The 21731-nt window shown below is 41.2% G+C and overlaps 1 protein-coding gene across 2 annotated transcripts in view; it reads left to right on the forward strand.

Annotated features, from left to right (window-relative positions):
- Tbl1xr1 (transducin beta like 1 X-linked receptor 1) overlaps positions 1-21731 on the forward strand; it is a 144155-nt gene that overhangs the window by 42715 nt on the left and 79709 nt on the right. Inside the window, exon 1 of one of the 2 annotated variants that reach the window (XM_028762940.1) lies at positions 20925-20947. The exons of the other annotated variant lie outside the window; for it this stretch is intronic. The gene's annotated coding sequence lies outside the window, so the exon portion shown is untranslated. Of the gene's footprint in view, positions 1-20924; positions 20948-21731 lie in introns of those variants that run through there. 2 annotated transcript variants of the gene reach the window in all.

Raw genomic sequence — 21731 nt, forward strand, 5'->3', positions numbered from 1 at the left:
ATACATATATACATATATACATATATACATATATACATATATACATACACACACATACACACACATACACACACATATATACATACATACACATAACACACACACATATATATCATATGTGGGGGCCAAAGGACAACCTGAGATGTTAGCCCTCAGGTGCCCTCCAGTGTGTGTTTTCTTTTTTTTGTAGATAGGGTCTTAACTGTGCGTCCTTGGCTGGCGAGGAACTCATTGTGTAGTCAGTCAGGCCTTACTTTTACAGGGAGATAGTTAACTCCATCTCAGATTAAAGTTACCGGGTTCCATCCAAAGATATTTAATGCATCATGTTTTGTCAATGACAGATTAATTTTGAAAACAAATGGCCTGTTATTTTACACAAATTTATTTTTCAAGAGAACTGTAGTTGTACTTGCTAAAAGTGAAGTTTGAACTATCCATTCTGGTGTTCTTAGAACTTAATGTAAAGTACAGTTAGATGGTTTTATTTAGTTTATTTCTCTGCTAAGGCCTGTCAGGATTTTGTTGTTGTTCTGGGATGCAACCAAGGATACACTACCATGTCTTTGTATGTACGTGTGCTGAGCACCTGTTTCAGTGTTTGAGGGTGTGCTGGAAGTTTTAAGGCACTGGACCACTGTTCAGTGCCTGAGATGTAATACCTTAGCAGATTAAATGATGTTTGTCAGCATCTTAAAGTGCTTAGAAGTGAGAGGGTCAGTGAAGCTTGCTTGAAGGAGTGTCTAGCTGTGGACATCATGGAGGAGAGGCTCTAGCCATCTCTTAGGTTTATCAGTAGTAACAGTTGAGCTAGATAGCACCTAGAGAGCCCTGGCAGGATTTATGTTTCTGGGTTTTTCAAAAACAAAAGATTGACATTTGTCTTACAAGAGAAGCTTAAAAAGGAAAGGAAGAGCCTTGTGATAACACTGAGATACAGGATAGGCTAGGTTAGCCCCTTCCTAGGGTTTAGGGACATTGCTGTGACTAAAGCAGGCATTTCTTATATGTTAGTGGGTCAACTATTTCCATTTTCAGCCCTCAGGTTTCATCTTTTATTTGGTTCTGTCTTATATGAAGCATTTTCTTGTTTGTTCGATAAATAAAAACAAAACATGTTCGTACTATAGGAGAGGTAGGTAGTAAGCACTGCCAGATTTCTTCATCCTTTCTCTGGTTGATTGATCAGTCATTGGTCTTGAGGATTCAGGAATTAGGTAAGTCGATAATTCTAAAACATAGTTGAGCTGCACTGCTGAATGACCCACGGTTTCTGCTTAAGGAACAAATCCAGTAGCAACTTTGTTGTCCCAGTGAGTCTGTATCTTTTGTGCTCAGGTCTATCAGGACAGGGTAAGCTAGTCTCTGGCTGCTGTCAGCAGGGGCTCTGACTCTTAGCTGGTTGGTTGGGCAGCTTTTTTCCACCTTTGTTCACATCTGAGACAGGTAGAAACAGAGATGTGGGTCAACAGGATGAGTTGTGTCTGAATATAGTCACCATGAGTTGGGGTTTCACACAGTGGTCCCAGGAGGCACACAGTAAATTTTCTCTTCTGTAGCCCCTTGGGAGAACTTCGTAAGGTCTTCTGTGACTCTTAATGTCTCTGGTTGCCTCCACAGTGGGTGGCATGTCATTGGCTGTATTTTCAGGTCCAGTATTTAGCTGGGGTCTCCTAAAGTTTCACTTAGAGTAACTAACCCATTCTGAATAGTCTTTTGGTAATGCTGCCTAGAAGAACCCTAGATTGGTAATGGAACATATTCTCTTTTATTAGATAATGAATAATCTTAGTCTATACCTCTTACATACTACACAGGGTCAGGATCTGGACTTAGGCTAGAGGTCGGATCTTCACACTGAAGGCTTTAGTGCCTGATAACAAAATTTGGCTGCTAGGCAGGGGATCACTGAACCTGAACTCTACCTCAGCCATCAGAAGTCCCTCTGCTTCAGTGATCGCCACTTTTTTCTCTTTTGGCTGGTTGAGGCCAGACTTGAGTGGGATCGTTTGTCTCCAGTGGCAGTATGCTTAAGCCTAGCATCAGAGCAGTATTACCAGTAGTCACTGAAGGGCTTTCCTGTAAATGGCCAGCTGAGGCTTCACTGAGCCCGAAAAATGGACATGAAAGCAGTCCTCTCCTGCTGCTGGTCATGGAGGGCTTTGAGTACTCCTGCCACAGCAGCAGTTACTTGTCAGATTGGGTCATTAGTAGCATCTAATGACATTTGTACACCTTTGTTTTTCAGGGACTTCTACAAAGTACAGACACAGCCAGCCAAGCCATTCTTAATTTTGTATGCAGCCTGTAGCTTTCAGAGATAGGGTCTTGACTATGTAGCCCTGTCTGTTGGTAACATGTCAGACTAGTAAATTCTCTTAAAGCCTAGTCAAATATTCACAGGTCTGCAGCATGTTAAGGTGTTGCCACAGTTGTTACTCATTGCTAAGAGGGGTTTTCTTGGGAGCCTCTTCTGAATTAGCACTTGAGCACTTTTCTCTCTCTGCTCACCTTGCTTCCTCTACTGCTTAGAGACAAAACCAAGGTCATTGGCCTCTCTGTGCTCTCAGCTGCATAGTTAAGGCTTGCTTTAGTTTTGTCCATCTTGTTTAAACAACAGACTTGAGATGTCTTGCTCCCCATTGTGGCTGCACACCAGTGAATGTGTTCTCCTCCCGTACTTTTGGCAGCATTCAAAAGTTAATCTTGAGCTGGTGGATCAGTGAGATTGGCTATTTTGTTTTCAGTGTAATGTGGCAACAGCTGAATAAATAGTAATGCCTGGTTCTTCCTCTTACTCCTGAAACCCATCACACTGTAATAGCCTGTTTCTAGGGTGGTAGTTTTACCTGTGTAATCCAACACTGTAGGTTCTAGTAGGAATGGTAATATAATTTCTTTCAAGATGTACACACAGCTTTGCTATATTAAGCCTATTCATGTTTTACCATAGCTTGCATTCTTGTGCTTGCCCAGTGTTTACAGATGACTCCTTATAATATCCTGATGTTGTTGTTGGTCAGCATCAATCCTCAGGATGGTTGTTTATTATTATTATTATTTTTTAGCCTTGGGTTGTGCACAGAGGGCTGATTTCTTCGTGCCTGGGTGCAAAGGGCATCTTGGTTCTGAAGTCACAGTGGCCACAGCCTTCAGTCAGCTCAGCAGTCTTTGGGTTGTAGTCTACACAACAGTTAGGCTGCTTCCCTTGTACCTTTTTAAAATTTTATTACTGAGCACCTGTTTGATAAATGAAGTCTGACAAGTGATTGCTGTATCCTTAATGTTACATGTTTTATTCGCTAAAGGATAATTTGAGACGATCCTGAAGTATAATAACTGAGTGTAGTCCTGGCAGAATTTAAGAGTTCCTGGTAACATGTTAAAAATGCCCTTGGTGGCACAGCTGTGCTTTGTTTAGCAGGTCTTCCTGCCTCTATAAAAGAGCAGACATTCCCAGCCCAGATATTCTTTTAAAGTATGCTCTCTATCATCCCAGCTTTATTAGGTCAGTACAATTATTAACCGTTCCACACTTTATAAAAGTCATTCTTCTTAAGCTGATTATAAATGTAAATCCACAGCAAGATGTGTTAAAATCATGCTACTATAAAGAGTAATTTTGCTTAAAATTACTAAAAAAAATAAAACTACATTAACGTGTGTATGTGCACACATGTGTGTGTGTGTGTATACAGCATAATACTTTAAGTCAGAGATCAACTCAAGAAATTGTTTTTTTCCCACCATATGGGCTGTAACATGTGTTATGATGTATGGACCCACCTAGAATTCAGAATGAGTTATTATTGTAGTTATTGGTAATGTGTGCATGCAGGACATACACACCTTGGTGTATAGTAAATGAGTTATTATTGTAGTAATTGGTAATGTCTGCATGCAGGACATACACACCTTGCTGTGGATTTTCATTTCTTTTCACAAGCTTGGCACCTGCCAGTTACATAGTCAACCTTGTAAGGATTTAGCCACCAGCATGAGTCCACCCCACCTCCACCAGCTGGATCTGAGTTTTAGTCTCCCATATTCATTACTGTTTGTGCCGATGGGCATTTTGGGTTGTGGAGTCTCTGCTCACTGATTTTCTGCATGCTCTGTGGAGTATCTGCTTGTAATTTACCGTTGCCTCTTTCTAACTGAGTTGTATTTTAGGTACAGAGTCCCTTCTGGAGCGATTCAACAGGGTCTTCTCTTTGCGATGCCTTCCTATGCCCATTGAAATAGAAGGTTGAAAACTTGGGATGCCAGTTGACTTTCTCCTTTTGTTAGTGGTGGGTTTAGCCATGTTTAAGAAACCACTGCTTTATTCCAGGCCATAAAGACTTATTCCTATGATTTTTTTTTTCCTTTAGCCTCCCACTCAGGGTACGCTGTTTATGCATACAAAGTCTGTTTGTACCACTGCACCGTCTTTTGACCTTCTTTACCACACACAGGCTCTCATGAATGTTGTCCTTTGAGACCAGATTTTGATGTTTAGCCCAGGCTGGCCTGAAGTGTATCATTCTTACCTCAGAATCTTCAGAACTGGGAGCACAGGCACCAGCCAACACTTCTTCACTGTCTCTGGCCCATTTTAACACATTTTCTAGCAACTTAAAGTAAGCTTTTCATTGTTACCTTCAAACTTCTACACTGCAGCTCAGGTACGAGAGAATTTGAGAAAGACAGGCTTTCCAGGAGTTTGAGTAGAGATAAACTTGCTTTGGGTATCTCTCACATTTGCAATTAGAAGTTTGAAGTGAACCTCAGAGAAGAGATAGTGATTAAAGCTGTCAGTAAGGCAGTCTCTAGTAACTTGCAGTCAGCACAGAAATGATTGTGTACTAGCTCGGAGGCCCAGTCCTGATCTCTGCCTGCATATTTCCTAGGCCTATTGTCAGGGTTTCCATTTCCCTTCTAGGTAACACTCACATTTGTTGAGTTTTTCCCCTTAAGGTTCACCATTTCTTAAACCATGCCAAGTAGTGGAATGAGAGCAAGGCAGTGAGAGGGTTTGTCTCAAGTGACTGAACTCTAGAAGGACACAGTGTTTGGTTGGCTTCATTATGTGTCATTGTGGTGGTTGGTGTTAGAGCCCATTCCTTTACCCCATCAAAGTAATCTTGTTTCCCATGTACTCAAAGAACAGGAGAAGGGAGAGGGGATGACTCTTGCTGGCCAGCAACCCTTGAGATGTGCTTTTCTCTACCTTGCCATTTCTGGGACTGTAGGCATGCAGCACCATACTCCACTTTTTACAGGGTTTTTATGGGATCCAGATGAATGCAGATCCTAATGATGCTTTCATGACAAGCACTTTCCCATTTGAACCCAGCCCATTTGGCTTTTGGTGATACCGGTTGAGTGAATCTGAATTTTACTGTAAGATTTGATTTAGAATACTGTGTTTCTCAAAGTAAGTTTGCGATCATAAGCGCAGGTCTATCACTTTAGAGGGATACTTTGTAGCCACTCTTCTCCTCCTCTGTTGTTTTACAATCATGAGCGCAGGTCTATCACTTTAGAGGGATACTTTGTGGCCACTCTTTTCTGTTGTTTTGCAATCATGAGCGCATGGCATGTCTATCACTTTAGAGGGATACTTTGTGGACACTCGTTTCTTCCTTTGTTGTTTGCAGTCATGATCGGGTGTGTATCAATTTAGAGTGATACTTTTTGGATACTCTTCCCTCCTCTGTTTTGGCTCTGCGGAAGATGGAACCCATGGCCTTCCACAAGTTTGGTGAGCATGCTACTGCAGAGCCTTATTTTAAATAGGAAAAGCTTTTTGAAGTAGTCTTTCATATATTGGGTAAAACTTATCTTTCCTTGTTGAGTCTTAGATATTTTTCCTTTTCATAGAGTTTTCTAGATTCTTATTTTGAGCAAAGCCTGGAATTTCTTGGCTAGGAATTTGCATGAAAAACTTTTTTTTTTCAAAGTTGTAGGTATGTATAATGGAGAAACTGGACTTTTGAAGACTTAAACATAAATTGTGTAGTGCATACTTGTGATTAAGAAGTTAAAAAATAGAGCTGGTGGTACAGCATATTTTTCTTGCTATTTGGGAGGCTGACCCAGGAGAATCACAAGTTCAACTGCAGCCATAGCTACATAGAGGTACCCAAGGCTATCTGGGTAACTGTGAGACTCTATTTCAAAGTTAAAAAATAAACAGGTGGACAGGAGTTGTATTATAATGGTAAGACTGGCTCAGCATATTGGAGGGCCTAGCTTCAGTCCAGGGGAATAAAAAAAAATAAAATACTGTTTAAGTGATAAGGGTTCTCTGAGGTTACATTCAAGTTGTTAAAATATAATAATTAATATACTTCTTTTATTTTTGAAAGACTATCTTAGGATTTCCGTTGCTGTGAATAGACATCATGGCCCCAGTAGCTGTTATAAAGGAAAACATTTAATTTGGAGGCGGGCTTAAGGTTTAGAGGTTTAGTCATTGTCATCATAGCAGGAAGTGCAGTGGCATGCAGGCTGACATGGTGCTGGAAAAGGAGTGGAGAGTTCTGCGTCTGGATTAGCAAGCAGCAGGGAGAGCCTCTGGGCCTGGCTTGAGCATCTGAAACCTCAAAGCCCACCCACTGTGACCACTTCCTCCTACAAGGGCCACACTTCCTAATAATGTTAGACTCTATGAGCCAGTGGGGACCATTTTTATTCTGACCACCACAGAGACCCATTTAAAGATTGCATTCTTTACATTCTTTCTCTTCATTCCACCTGGAGTTAGTCAGAACTTTAACCCCTTCTGCTGTCATTTATAGGCTAAGCCACAGATTGTATTGTGTATGCTGTTGTTCTGTAGCTTCATTCTTGTTTATAATGTTTAACAATCTTGTTTAAGGAATTTGTGTTAAAGAGTACCCTACATTCAAGGGCAGTAAGCTCTATTTTTTTTTTTTTTTAAATGCCATTCTGGGGCTTAGACTTTCAGGTTTCTAGTGATAACCTTTTCGTTGCTTGTTTCCATGGAACACTATAATCACTCATAAAATCAAAAGGTATGTCAGATAATGAAAATACTTTGATGTGTGGTGGTTTGAGTGAACATGCCCCAATGGCTCATGGGGACTGGCACTATTAGAAGGTGTAGCCTTGATGGAGGTAGTGTGTCACTGAAGGTGAGCTTTGACATTTCAGATGCTCCAGCCAGGCCCAGTGTCTCCTTATCTCTTCCTGCTGCTTGTTGATCTGTATTCAGAACTCTCAGCTCCTTCTCCAGCATAATGTCTGCCTGTATGCCACCATGTTCTCCGTGACGGTAATGAACTAACCCTCTGAACTGTAAGCCAGCCCCAGTTAAATGCTTTCTTTTATAAGAGTTGCCACGGTCATGGTGTCTCTTCACAGCAGTAGAACCATAACTTAGACACTTGTCACAAACAGCCTTGCTCTCTCTTCAGTTCTCACACTCCAGCAGCAGCATCATTTGTGAGAGTTTGGTTTTCCATGTGCCAAAGAAAGAGCCAGGGCTGGAAGGTGTTCCTGGGGTTTTGGACCCTGCACTTTATGTTGATCATCAGATAAGACAGACCCTTTCCTTCATTAATATGTGTATCTGGCTAAAATGGTAGTGTTTAGCATGGAGCTAAAACTTGGAGGATGCATGAACTCCAGTTGGGCTGATTTGTGAAGGGAGACTGTCGAAGGGAAGGGGATTGACTACAGCCTTTTTAGCCATCAACGAACAGCTTTATTGTAAAACATTTGGCAAACAGGATTTTATAAGAGATGTATGAGCCGGGCGGTGGTGGCGCACGCCTTTAATCCCAGCACTCGGGAGGCAGAGGCAGGCGGATTTCTGAGTTCGAGAGTTCGAGGGTAGCCTGGTCTACAGAGTGAGTTCCAGGACAGCCAGGGCTACACAGAGAAACCCTGTCTCGAAAAACAAAACAAAACAAAAATTTAAGAAGAGATGTATGAATTTTCAGGCTTTTGCTGCTTATCACACTAGCTGTCTTTTCCTCCTCCTTTTCTTCCCCCTCCCCCTGTCTCCTCTCTCTACTCCTTGTCCCTGTACTTCTTCTTTCTCTCTTTGGTGCTGGCGTACTGAGCACTGGCAGCCTTTGCCTCTAGTGTAGCCTTTAGCTTCTCAACAGTTCCTGATTGTTCCCACTTTGGTGACTGTGAAGACTGTTTCTTGTGAAGAATATTTGATTGACTGACTTTAGAGTTAGAGTTAGTTTCAGCTTAGTGTATTTAATTAATATATAAATGGTAACCCATGTCTGAAGACAGAAGTCAGAATGCAAAGAATCTGGACCAGAATTCATGAAGTCTTGTTCTCAGCAGACAATTTAGTGGTTGTTAAGAACATGGACTGAGTGTCTGCCCTCTTACAGGTTGGTAACTGTTGTGAGTAATTGTATAGACGTAGAAGAGATGAGTGTTTGTAAAATATGGCCTGGTTCCTGCCTTTCGAGATAACAGTACAAAGTACTGTGTTCTGTGATCTTAGTTAAGTAAATAGAAATTCTAGCATGAGTTAGAAGTGTGGAAAAGAGTGTGAATGGGGGAGCTAGCATGTGGCCTGTTATTTGATGTGCTCAGTTTGGATAAACTTGATGTGGAGAGTTGGGGTCAGATGAATACGGGAGATAATCTTAGAGGAGGTTAGAAGAGCAGTTGGAATGTGAAACATGAAGGTCATTGCACATTTTGGACCTTGTTCCCCAGCTCTGGCCAGTGCTTGGTGGACTGAAGCATTTGTTTAAGGAGAAGAATATTACCAGCAGGAGATAGGCTGTAGCAATTAGCTGAGTTTGTTGAGTCTTGAAAAATGACCTTAGATATGCAGGTCCAAATAGTAAAGAGAAAGGGAAATGCCATCAAATCAGGAACATTGAAACAAGGCACTATTAGAAATAGAAGCCAGGTCAGAGGTGGTTGGAAAGTGGTGACAACACACAGAGGTTATCTGTACTGTGATTTGCTGCAGAATCTTACTATTAGGCATGGCACTTAACTTTCGTGAGATAGGAACATGCCTCTCATAGGTATTTCATAAAGGTTGATGAGATGTCTGTTGCTCAGTATTGGGAGATGTCTTGTAGACTCTTGGCTCAGGGAGCCCCAAGTGGTTTTCTGTTTCAGAAGCTGTATCCTTGTTCTCTTGTTTGTGATATTTGTTGTAATAAATCCAAAGACTTGTGGAAGGAAAAGGTAATGATAAGGACAGCTCCAGTAAGTTACCTTGAAGAAAATTGACCTTAGACCTAAATACAGATTCAATCTTGAGGCCAAAGAGTTCTTTGGACATGTTACGTTTTTTTATTTTTATTTATTTTTGACTTGTGGTTGATTAGAGTATCCACAGACTCAACATCCTAAGTATGATATTGGTTTTGGAGCAATAGGAAGCAGTCTTGGAGATATTTATTAAAGGAACTGCACAGTAGATAGCCCTGCTGTTGCCCAGCTGTATCTGAGTCAGCAGCACAGCACAGACAACCACAGTGCAGCACAGTGAAGTGAAGCACAAGACAGCAGATAACAGCAAAGCACAGCACAGCACAGCACAGCAAATACTCTTGCTAGTTAAGAGCAATTTCAACAATCCATCCTATGGTAATTAAGAAACAAAGGCAAGGTACCAGTATCTCTTCCTTTGGAGTTCTTCCTATCCCTTTTGCAAACCATTTAGCCCACTCATTTATCTACAGATGTATTAATCAAGGTTCTCTAGAGCAATGGTTCTCAACCTTCTTTGTATTGTGATCCTTCATGTTGTAGTGACCCCCAACCATAAAATTATTTGGTTTCTACTTCATAACTGTAATTTTGCTGTTGCTATGAATTTATATGAATTTACTTATGAACAGAATTTATAGAATGGATAGTTATGTATGTATGTATGTATGTATGTATGTATGTATATATGTGTGTGTATGTATGTATGAGTCATCTATCTGTCTGTTAAGGGGATTTATTAGAATGTCTTACATACTGTGGTCTAGCTAGTCAAACAATGGCTATGTACCATTGGACGGTCTAAGAATCCAGTAGTCTGTTCAGTCCACAGTCTGGGTATCTCAGCTGGGCTTCCATGTGCTGAAGTTCCAAAGAAGTTTCGAGTAATGCCAGTGAAGGAATGGACTTGCCAGTGTGAGCAAGCAAGCAGGGAGAGTAAGCTTCCTTCTTTCATGTCATTTATAGAGGCTGATAGGTAAAGGTGTGACCCAGATTAAAGGTATATCATCCTACCTCAAGATCTAGATTAAAGGTAGATCTTCCCACCTCAAACATTAAGATTAGAAGTGGGCCTTCCATTTCAAATGATTTAATTAAGAAAAATCCCTCACAGTCGTGTCCAGCCCTTTGGGTTTTGGTTAATTCCAGATGATCAAGAATAGCCATTGCAATAAATAAGGCCACTATTAAACAGGAATCAAGCCATTGAATTGAGAAAGAAGAGAACAACCACCACTTTTGAGCATGAGTGACTGAGTATCTGGGAGTAGGATTATTTGGTCTAACTTTTCTTTTGCCATGATAAATCACCACAACCAAAGGCAACCTAAGGAAGAGAGTTAATTTGGGGTTGCAGTTCTAGAAGAATAAGAGTTTATTATGATGAGGTGCTTGGCTGGAAGTGGTACCCATGGTGAGGTGAAGCAGTAGTATGTTAATCTGTTCTGAACTCTCAGCCAATGGTGTGCACATTTTTCACTGCTGCCCAGTGCTCTGGATTTACGAATGAAAGACAGAACCTCCCAGTGGATAACACCCTCTCCTCTTTGATATTCCTGAATTATGACTTACTAAACTCTATTCTATCTTGGTTGCTTGGCCTCGTGGGCAGACCTCTCAGGCCATACTCTCCTGGCTCCTTCACAAGACCGTTCGCTCTCACTTCTCCATGTCTCACACCCAGTCTTCCCAATCATGGCAGTTCTCCAAACTCTTCCTCTCTCTTGCCCCCTTGCCTGGGAAATCTAAAACCCTGCCTCTGTCTCCCTGTCCATCCACTGGCCACCGGCAACTTTATTTCACCAAAGCTAACTGGGGGCAGGGACCTTCGGTGTCACAGGCAAACATGCTGGTTCCCGTGTAATTTTGGGAGCTGAATTAACACAACTAGCATTAGAACCAGCCCACAACATGGCTGGAAGTGACATTCATGGTGGCAGGAACAGAAGAGCTGAGACCTCACATCTCAACTACTTACTAGAAACACAGTGGACTGGAAGTGGGATGAGGCATTTAACTCTCAAAGCTGGCTCACATCACCTAGCTTCTTCTAATAAGACTCCACTGCCCTGTAGTTTGTCCAAACAGCATCAACATCTGGTGAGCAGATGTTGAAATGATGTCTGAGCTTACAAGAAATATTTTCATTCATATCACCATGTTTGATTTGTTGCTGAGTATTGATACGTACAACAGTTGAACTTCCTTCCTTCCTTCCCTCCTTCCCTCCTTCCCTCCTTCCTTCCTTCCCTCCTTCCCTCCTTCCCTCCTTCCCTCCTTCCCTCCTTCCCTCCTTCCCTCCTTCCTTCCTTCTTAAAACTTGCTTATCAGCCATGTTCATAACCTGTAATCTCAGGACTTGATGGCAGAGGCAGGAGTACTGACATGAATTCAGGGTTACACTAGGCTGGATAGTGAGTTGAATCCAGTATGATTTACAGAGTTAAAAATTCTGGGGAAACCAACAAGCCAGCCAGTCAGCCAGTCAGCCAGTCAGCCAGCCAGCCAGCCAGCCAGCCAGCCAGCCAGCCAGCCAGCCAGCCAATCTACCAAACAGCTAACTTGATTATTTAGACTCTGAGTTATTCTTGTTTCCTCAAGCTGTTGTTTGACGTCTCCTGTTGACATTGCACCCAAAAACACTCTGCATGCATTATGATGGGTACATTTTGTTTGTCTTCAGTAAAAAATATACCTTTAGTTTTTCTGACTGTCAGCTAGAATCCTGTATGACCCTTGCCATCACTCAGTATCCAGCTAGCTATGGTGAGTGAACAAACAGGTGTGGAATTTCACAGCACAGTGAGAGAACCTGACAAGGTAAATCACAGACAGATTCGTTTCCAAAACCCCAAAGCCTGTCTTCTAACTTGTTCTCTGGCCTTCTTTTTATGGCCCTTATTTTGAACAGTGAAATGTTTTTGAATGTTTTAATTTTGTCTAGGAATATAGTTTATCTTTGGATAAAAATAGAGACCTCATTAGGTGATTTTGAGCCATAAGAGTCTGTACTTGGGGGAAAAGGGCAGGTGATCTGGAAAGTCAGATTTCAGAACCCAGAACTGTAGAAGTAATGAATGCATGCACTGAAGTAGTGAGGAGCTGACATTTTTTCCCTTTCTCTCTTCCTTTTTCTGAGGCAAGGTCTTGGCTATGGTCAAAGCTGTTCCTGAATTCTGATCCTCCTGCCTCAGCCGCCTAAATGCTGAGATAGGCCATTGCTCCAGCACTTCCATAAACTTTGCCAATGAGTGGATGACTGTTGAATGAATGTTCTACAGACTCTGAAGAAATGAATTAATTTTGAACATGCAGAAGCTGGGCTTTTATATATTGGCTAGACTCACCTTTCTTACTGCCTGAGTTAGGGCAGTCATTACTTTATTATTCTACAAATACCCCCTGGGTTATGGCTGGTAATGGTATATAAACTAATTGGAGACTGGAAAGCCACAGTTCATACACTTAGGAAAACTCTAGGTGGCCATTGGCCAAGACTTGCTTTCAGGTTGCTTATGGTCTTGCATAGCAATGACCTCTGGCTCTGGATTGCCATGCATCCTGGAATTGAACCCACTCTGTTTCTCCATTTTGTGAATGAACAGCCAGTTTTGCCTTATGCTTCTCACCTAGTAATGTGCAAAGTAGATATTATTAACTCTCCATCCAGGTAAGACTTGCAGGTTTCTTTTAAATTTGAGTAGCCACAGTACTGGAGGAATTAGAAATGGGACCAAAGCAGTTTGTAAACACCCTTATTACCAGTGAAGATGCATTGTGATAAAATTTGGATATACATTTAGTTTGCTCAAGTAGCCAACATCTAGAAAAGTGAATGTTTACTGTCTATAAGGCACATTTTTAAATGAAAATGTGCAAGTTGATTCCTGTTAATGTTTTGAAATTATTTTTATGTCATATGTAGATGAAAGAATAGGCAATATTCAGAGAACTCTGAGTGACTGTCAAGACCAAAATAAAGGCACTGTTTAAAATTTCAGAGTGACTGAAGAAGGAATCATAGAAGCCTGCTAAGTTTACCCATTAACTGCTGTCATGAAAATAGTCACTCAGGAATTCAGTCTTGCTGATTTGGGCAGTAGTTTAAAAACATTTTTGTGGGGAAAATTAGTGGCCGCAGCGGCGGGTTCCGGGGAGGCTTTCATGCTGCAGCTGGTCCCACATTCAGGAGGAACGTCTATGGTTCCAGCGGCCTGGAGGCTTTGGCGGCAGCAGGCCCCAATAACACGAGGAAGTCTTTAGTTCCAAAAGGGTTTATTGTCATGGTGGATGGTAGATGGATTTGGATGTATGCCCCATAAAACTCAGGGTAGTCCCGAGTTATGTAGGGAGAGAAGAAGGGGGAGGATTGGGGGAGGATCTGGGGAGGTATGCTTAATTTGCTCCGCCCTCTAGCCTTCATTAGTATGTAAATCCCTAGGCCCTGAGGCCTCTAGTCACACCCTCTACCTGTGCACTTTGGGAGGGGCTGTAATGGCTTACATGACTGAGTTTTATGGAGAGTAGACTTTTTCAGGACCCTGGGTTCTTGGGGCGCACCAAACTCCTGCCAGTTCTCACGCAGAGTCTCGGGGTTCTAGGCAACTGCCCAGCCATGACTCAGTATACCCTTACACAGTCCCACACATTTTTAGTGTTTAGAATTGCTTATTCCATTTTATATGTATGAGTGTTTTGCCTGAATATATGTACATATACCACATGCATATATGGTGCCTCAGAGGCCAGAAGAAGGCATTGGATCCCTAGAACTGGAGTTTTGAATGGTTGTGAACTACTTCGTGGATACTGGAAATTAAACCTGGGTCTTCTGCAAGAGCAACAAATGCTCTAAACCATTGAGCCATATCTCCAGCCCCTATACAGAAGTTTTATTTGCTTATTAGTGCTTAGAAGCCAAGAAATGGGAGCACTATTTAATAATGTTAAATTGTTAGAGGTTTTTCTAAGGTTGTTTGGTTAGTTCAATACTCATGACCACTTTAAAAATGGCTTATTTTTATCTTTATTTTTTTTTTTAAGAAGTCTCAATGTTCCCCAGGATAACTTTGAACTCCAGCTCAAGTGAGCTTCCTTAGTTTTTTTTTTTTTTTTGGGGGGTGGGGATGGGGCATGGTAATGGCCCATCCTGCTTTTTATATTGAGATTTTTCAGAATGCTTATATACAGCTGTGTTTAAGAAACAAATCCCAGTTTTATATTTAGTAACCTGTGCATTCACATTAGGTGTGTTGGTTGATACTTTACCACATCCCATCAGTGGTTCTAGAAAGGGTGGACCAGTGTTTTTCACCACACAGAAATTTAAGATAAAGACATGGCTAGCATGTATTAAGCACATCTCAGTTCCTAGGTCTTGCTGCACATCTGCTCAGGCACTCGGTTTTCACTGTACGTCTCTGTAAGCAGCACTGTACTCTACATCTGCAGAGGGCTGGCAGAGAACTGTCAGGCTGTTCTGCCCTCCACCAGTCTAGAGCTTTCAAGTTCCCTTTTCTGTTGATGGAGAATGGCTGAACTGAGGCCGGCAGTAATGTTCAGCAGCCTAATTACCTCAGTTCCATACCAGAGTCCAGGCTAGAAGGAGAGAACCGACTCCTGGAAGTTGTTCTTTAAACCCACTCCCCATCCTGCACACATACATATACATGCACGTGTGTACACAAAAAAAAGTAAAACTAAATTAAAAAAAAAAAGACTAGATGAATTCCTGAAAAGGAAAGCATTTAATGTGTTATTGAATATTATAATGTGTACTAATACAGCTGAAAAATTGTAAGGGAGACATTTGTGTTTACATTTATATTTTGTAAGCTTCACAGGTGAAATAACCTAGTATTGGCACAAGCATATAAAATGTTGAGATACCCAGATAAGGAGAAGACGAACAGAAGTGTGTGTGAATGAGTAAGCCAGCGATGTGATTGTCTACTTGTGCACTCCTTTTCGTGGTGGCCACCAGGGAATCTGGCAGACAGTGAAAATGGTGGCCAGTTTTGCAGTAAGCCCTTGAGCCATATTATGTTGTCAACAATGAAACTGTCTCTCTTCCAGAAGGAAGACCCACCTGTCCTCACCTATCTGATTTTCTGAAGTGGCCTTTCCAGCTAGGTGCCATTCCTTTTAACTATTGGGAACAAGGAAGGCTGGAAAGGTGGCTATGGAGTTCAGAATACTTGTTGCTCTTGGATTCAGTTCTTAACACCCACGATGGACAGCTTACAATGACTTAGAGCAACTTTAGGCCTACTTAGGTATCTCCACGGAGTGTGGCACATGCACTTAAGGTGCACCCCTGCCTCCAATAAGCCTTAAAACAAAACAAGGCAAAATAAAAAAGCTGCCCTGAAACTTAGTTGATTAGATGCTAGCTCTAAAATATGTTTATAGAGCTCCAGGGGAGTAGCTGGCCCTTGTCCTCACAGTGAGTGATGCTGTTGCTGTTACTCTTTTGAGCTCTCTCCTGACCTGCTGCTCTGCTCTGACCTGAAGAAAGAATCAAGCCATAGACTCTCAGGAGGAAAAGATGGGCATACCTTCGAAGAACAATGGTTATATGTGTGTACGTAGCATGAACCTTGTATGATGTAGTGCTTCTAAGATGTGGAAATTAGTGGATAATGTACGTTCAGGCATATAATATTTCAGAACTGAGGATGATTATTTATTAAATCATCTTAGTTATCATTCCTTACATTTACAACAGAAATACACTTGTAGCATTCTGAACTTCAGATATTGTTTGATTTGTTACACTTTGTCTTCCTATTTTTGTTGTGAAGGAGTTAAAAAGTATTATCACCTTTGGTCTATATATCCTCCCTCTCTCCCTCCCACCTGAGGAGATGATACATTTAATCTACTTACTAACCCTTCATGGGAGGCTACAAGACAGCATGTTCTCCATAGGTTCTGCAGTAGTATCTCTCAGGTTACATCTCCTAGTAGAGGAGACAGTCATGAAATGACGAGCTACAGTGTTGGAAAAGCTTTGGTAAATTGTGGGCCACCTGACAGTTAGCCAGGGGATGGTCAGCTGCAGACATGTGAAGAAGCACCTAGAATAGCAAGGACTTGGAGCTTTCTTAGTGGCAGGAGGCAGGGGAAGGAAAAGCTGTATTTACAGACTTGTGCAAGTCTGGGGTGAGAGGTGAATTGCGATGCTTTGGGAAATAACTAAAAATAGGGAGGGACACCCCGTTTACTTTATGTGATGACCTTGAAGCCAGTTTGGGTAGAAGGGCAGTTTTCTGTTTTCCATTCTTTGCTTGAGAATTTACTACTGCTGCTGGGAGTTGCACAGTTTAAGGAGGAAGTGCATCGGTGTATTCCCCGTGCCCAATAGGCTCTTGCTTCAGCCCTGTATCATTAAGGAAGAGCAGGGGATCTATTTGTGCATTTGTACACACTATGAGGTTGAATGAAATTGAGATTACATTTACAGTAGTTCCTGAACTCATATAATTAAGTGAATGGTTAAACATTATCATAACCAAGAAAACCCTCTGTTGACAGTTTACTTCAAAATTTAAAGAACTTGAAGTTTAGGTACCAGTGATATCGTACTTACTACCCATTTTGGGAGGTGTGCCTCTTCAAGCTAATCTGGCCTTTAGACTTCATCAGCGTTGCAGAAGTGAAGCACTTTGGAAGGGAGTTGATGAAGCTCGGAGGTGACTAGGCAGGCAGACAGGACAAGTTGGATGGTTTTTTCAACTTTGGACTGGATAACTGCATAGAAACACAGCTCGATCCCAAAGGATGTAAGGGATACCATGACTCCTGGAACAAAGATTGAAATTACCCATAAATACCATGTTCCAATGTGGTAATAGTCTTACGAAGTTCTTGTAGTAATAGAACAAAGACAGTTATGAAAAAAACTTTGATATGAAGTCCCTGATTTCTCAGTGTGTGTTTTAAATAACTAGACAACAGTATTTCAGAAATGAATTAGCTGAGTAAAATTGTATCTCAGAAGTATCTTAAGCAGGGTAAATAGTAAAAGACTGTATATGTTGCGTTTAGGATTCCAGTCAGTCCCATGGTTTCTGCTGAAGAGACTGTAAGACCCTTTTTGACTTTATCCTACCTTGGGAGAGTAAGAACATAGATCTTCTTTCCTCAGTAAAGTGATGCTTTAAAATCTTCTGGAATCATTTTTTTAGAAAACTAAGTCTCTTCCTAAGACCAATTTTGGAAGGATGGATTAGAACCGAAGCTCTGGATTTTTCTGATCTTCAGCTACCTGCCAGCTCTCTGATCTTGGTCTAGGCCTTCTTTAAACCTCACTGAACTTGGTTGTGAGACTGGTGCAAACTTTACTGTGTAGTGTTTGTTTTGTCACCTCTAAAAGAACAATGTGCAAAATAACCTATATAAAGTTAAATTGTGTTTAATTTTCAACTTCTTATTGAAATAGTTTCTATGCTATTTATGAAATAATTTTAGTTTTGTTGGCTTAGATGTGTGTGTGTGTGTGTGTGTGTGTGTGTGTGTGTGTGTGTGTATGTGTTTAGGTCAGAGGGCAACTTGTAAGAATCAGTTATCCTTATGGGTCCAGGGCTCAAATTGAGGCTGTCAGGCAGCAGGTACCTTCACTAACTAGATGAGTCATTTTCTACCCCCACCTTAACATTTTCTTGTTAATTAAAAACATTCTGGGCTATGTAGCAGAAGGCAGAGGATATTTTCTTTTCTTTCGTAGGTATAGTTTTTGTGGGCCCACCTTTTTATTTTTTTATTTTTAGAAGCTTTCAGAGGATCTCAGGCTGTTCAATCAAACCCAGACATGCTTTGTAGGAGATGAGACAGTAGGTAGTAGCTAGCTGTTTTGTCAGAGCCAGTATGGACAGAGGACTAAGGTGCCTCTTTCCTCCTCCTGTGCCTTATATTTCAGAACTCTCAAATTAGAAGTGTCACCATGGAGTTTATTGGTGCTGCCTACCAATTGGGGAAATGGGGGAGGGCTGAAATGAAGGTTCATGAGCATTGGCAGAGCTGAACCTATCCCAAGGGCTGAGCTTCCTTGCAGGCTATGCTGCGAGTGGTTGTAAGCTTTGCTATATGTGGGAGAATATTTCTTAGACAGTTCCTGGCTGAGACCCTTTCTCTCAAGGATGGTTTTTTTAGGTTGGCCCATTTCCAGAATCTCCCTTCTCTCTGTCTGTCCTCCTGTCTGTGTGCTGCCTATTATCTCTGGGTGTGTTGTAGGTGTGACTTAGGTACATACTTACTTCAGGGAATTTACCAGTAAAAGAAGTCCAGCTAGCCTCCCTGCGATCCTAGAGCTGCACATTTTTCAAACAGGTCTCTCCTTGCTCTCCATCTTCTAATCCACACTGGGACACAGTTGAAGGGCCAAGGCAGGCTGGGTTGGGGGTGGCTTTTCCATACTTGAAAGAGCTTTGGTTGTCTTATTTTACCAGTGAAATATTTTTAAAGTAGTGGTTATAGGTATAAATGTTTTCTGGGAATGCTTCAAACATCTGTAGCTATTTAAACAAAGTTGACTGTCTAAGCTCTCTAGGCTGATGTGACTGCAATATATGTTTATTCTTTTAGTGACATTTTCCTGTTTCCTGGTATCACATGTCTTGGGAAAATTTTAGACATCTTTTTTAACTATGTTAGAACACTTTTATGGAAATTTATTTAGAGTCAGACTGATAAAATTACTCAGGTAATAAATGGGATTCCCGCCAGCCTGAGTTGAGTCTTGGGAGCTAGAAAGGAAAGAACCAACTCATAAAGATTGTGAATTTTTGACCTCCACATACATATCACATATACACAAATAGTAATATTTCAAATTGGACTTGTTATGAACAATTAAAAGAAACATTTCTGACTTGTGTATCTCCTCACTAGCATTTGATACTGTTTATGATACCCTCCACAATACAACTCTAGGTAAATCTCTGTATTAGAATGCCTAGTATCTCTCTTAGGGATTACAGCTTTATTTGTAGGAGATGGAAAATTACAACAGATGTTTCAGAGAAAGAAATTCAAGTGCTTGAAACATAATAACCTGTTTTGTGAAGATGAATGGTCCTGGTATGTTTTCCAGTGGGTAGCTGGAGCTAACACTAGTCCAAGTGCTGTCCTAGAGCCACAGCAGCTTCCCAGGACCCTAGTGCCCTTCAGAGTCTAAGCCCAGTGGCCTGGCCATGCTGTTAATGTTTGGCAGAGGTTGTGCTTCTCCTTCATCTTCTGAGTCCTTACAAATCCCTGTTGGCGTTAACTCTTTCCTAGTGCTGTCTCCTGACTTTGTAACTATACATGAGGTATGCAACCTTGTGATGCTTAAGTGCTTCTCCCAGAGCTGCCAAGATAGATGGGGTTGTGCTTGCCACTCCATTCACTGTGAAAGAGTTCTGCTAAAGACTGTGCTCATTGCAGAAGCTCAGGTTTTCTGTGTCTGTATGTATCTAACTACAAATTAAAACAGTTCATGTTGTGTTTCCTTTTATGCCTCTTATTAAAAGATCTCCATGGTATCTTGTTTGTTTTATACTCTTCTGTGGCCTCTTTGTAAGGTCCTTATTATGCTTCCTTTGTAATTGAATTTGGAGAGACACTGAGTTTTTCTGGTTCCTCGTGGTTTTGAAATGAGGTGACTGTAGCTGTCAGTTCACTTGTGGAGTCTCTAGTTCTCAGCTTTGTTTACTGTACAGTCTAATAGTAAAAGAAGCCATCTCTCTGCTCCACTTCTGACAGGATAATAATTAGAATAACAAGGATACCTCCGGTCCACTCTCTCCCACCTTACAGCCAGTGGCTCTCCACCCCTCAAGTTACTTTGGAGAGAGAGGCTTTGAAGCTCAAGTGTTCAGGTCTTACCTTAACTGCGATCAGTGGCTCTCAACCTTCCTAATGCTGTGAATCTTTGATACAGTAACTCATGTTATGGTAACCCCCCAGCCATAAAATTATTTCATTGCTACTTCATAGTTGTAATTTTGCTACTCTTAGGAATTACAATGTAACATCTGATATGTGACCTACCACCTGGAGAACTGCTGCCCCAGAGGCATTATCTAGTGAGGACCCAGGGTGATGTAGGTTTTAAGTCTGTAGAGGTATTTATCCTTGGGAGTGCTCCTGTCTTCTCACCTACGTTGTGCTGCTTTGGTTTAATTAGCTGTTCACAGTCTTGATACTAACTATGACTCCTGAACTCGGCACTTGGGAAGAGTGCGGTCTATTAGGGACAGTGTAAGCTCTCTGCTCTAGCCAGTGTGCCTGTGGGTTTTAGGCAGCAGAGGTATCATTGCCCTTGCCTGCCTTTAGATACTTGTAGAGTTCCTGTAGATGTTTCATTACCCCAAACTACTGTTTTGTTTTTGAAGGCTTAGCACATAATATCTTTGTGTTGCCAAATCTAGTATTTTTTAGGCATTGTGAGCTGTATCCCTAATTTATAATTTATGTGGATATGAGCAATTTGTTATATCTGAACAATAGCGATATACTCACACATTTTAAAAAGCAGTATACTTTGTTTTAAATGAATCTTCAGATTTTTTGATTGTTTTTTTGTTGTTGTGTGGGTTTTTTTTTTTTTTTTTTGTAACAGCATTCCTGGCACAAACCTAAAACTTATGAAACCTAAACTTTAACCTTGTTAATTTTGTTTTGACAGGGTCTCATGTAGTGTGGCCAGCCTTGAACTCCTAATCTTCCTGATCCTACCTCCCAAATGCTGAGAGAGGTAACTAATAACAAACTTGACTCACAATAGACCACTCTTTAATTTAGAAACTCTGCTGTAGTTGAATTTGAGCAGGCAGATTTTGAAATCTTTGGTAACCTTTTGCTGTATTTCTACATGGTGGTTTATTTTTATGTTTAATGGAAGGTACAGCTGCATCTTGCACCTTGAGACTACCTCAGTTGAAGGTTGTAACTGGGTGCTTAGGTATCTTTGTATGGATGTGTGGTCTTGAAAATTGCCCAGTTTTAAAAAATGTAAGGTCATAATGTACAACCCTTTGGCTCCAATTTCCCCAAGTAACTTGAATAACAATGGAAGTGAAAGCAAGGTCAGGTGCTCATGGAGGCTTCTTGTGACTGCAGCTGAGCCCAGGGTCAGCATAGTGTATACTGTTTCAAAGGATTTTTCTTCTACACTGGAGTGTTGTCAGACATACAAGGAAGGTAATTGATACAATTTTTTTTAATCAACAAATGAGGAAGGATCAGTTGGAACTGATTTACATATATAGTTCCCTTAAAATTGGCCCCATTTGGAATTGGTTTATTTATCAGCTTGGAAATCATGTACTAAGGGCATTTGGAATTTGGTGACATTTCTCCCCAGAAATTCATTTAATAAAATCTTCTTCACCTTTTTATTTATGGATCGGGGTGGGGGGTGGTGAACTACAGCTGTGCATGTTACGTCCATCTGAATGAACACAATCAGCTCTGGTAAGGTTTTAACTTTTCCTCAGGTCTAAATGTGACTTGCAGAGTTTTCCACACAGCATGGAAAC

Source organism: Grammomys surdaster, unplaced genomic scaffold (genome assembly GCF_004785775.1).
Source record: "Grammomys surdaster isolate TR1022 unplaced genomic scaffold, NIH_TR_1.0 62, whole genome shotgun sequence".
In the NCBI taxonomy this organism is placed as follows: Eukaryota; Metazoa; Chordata; class Mammalia; order Rodentia; family Muridae; genus Grammomys; species Grammomys surdaster.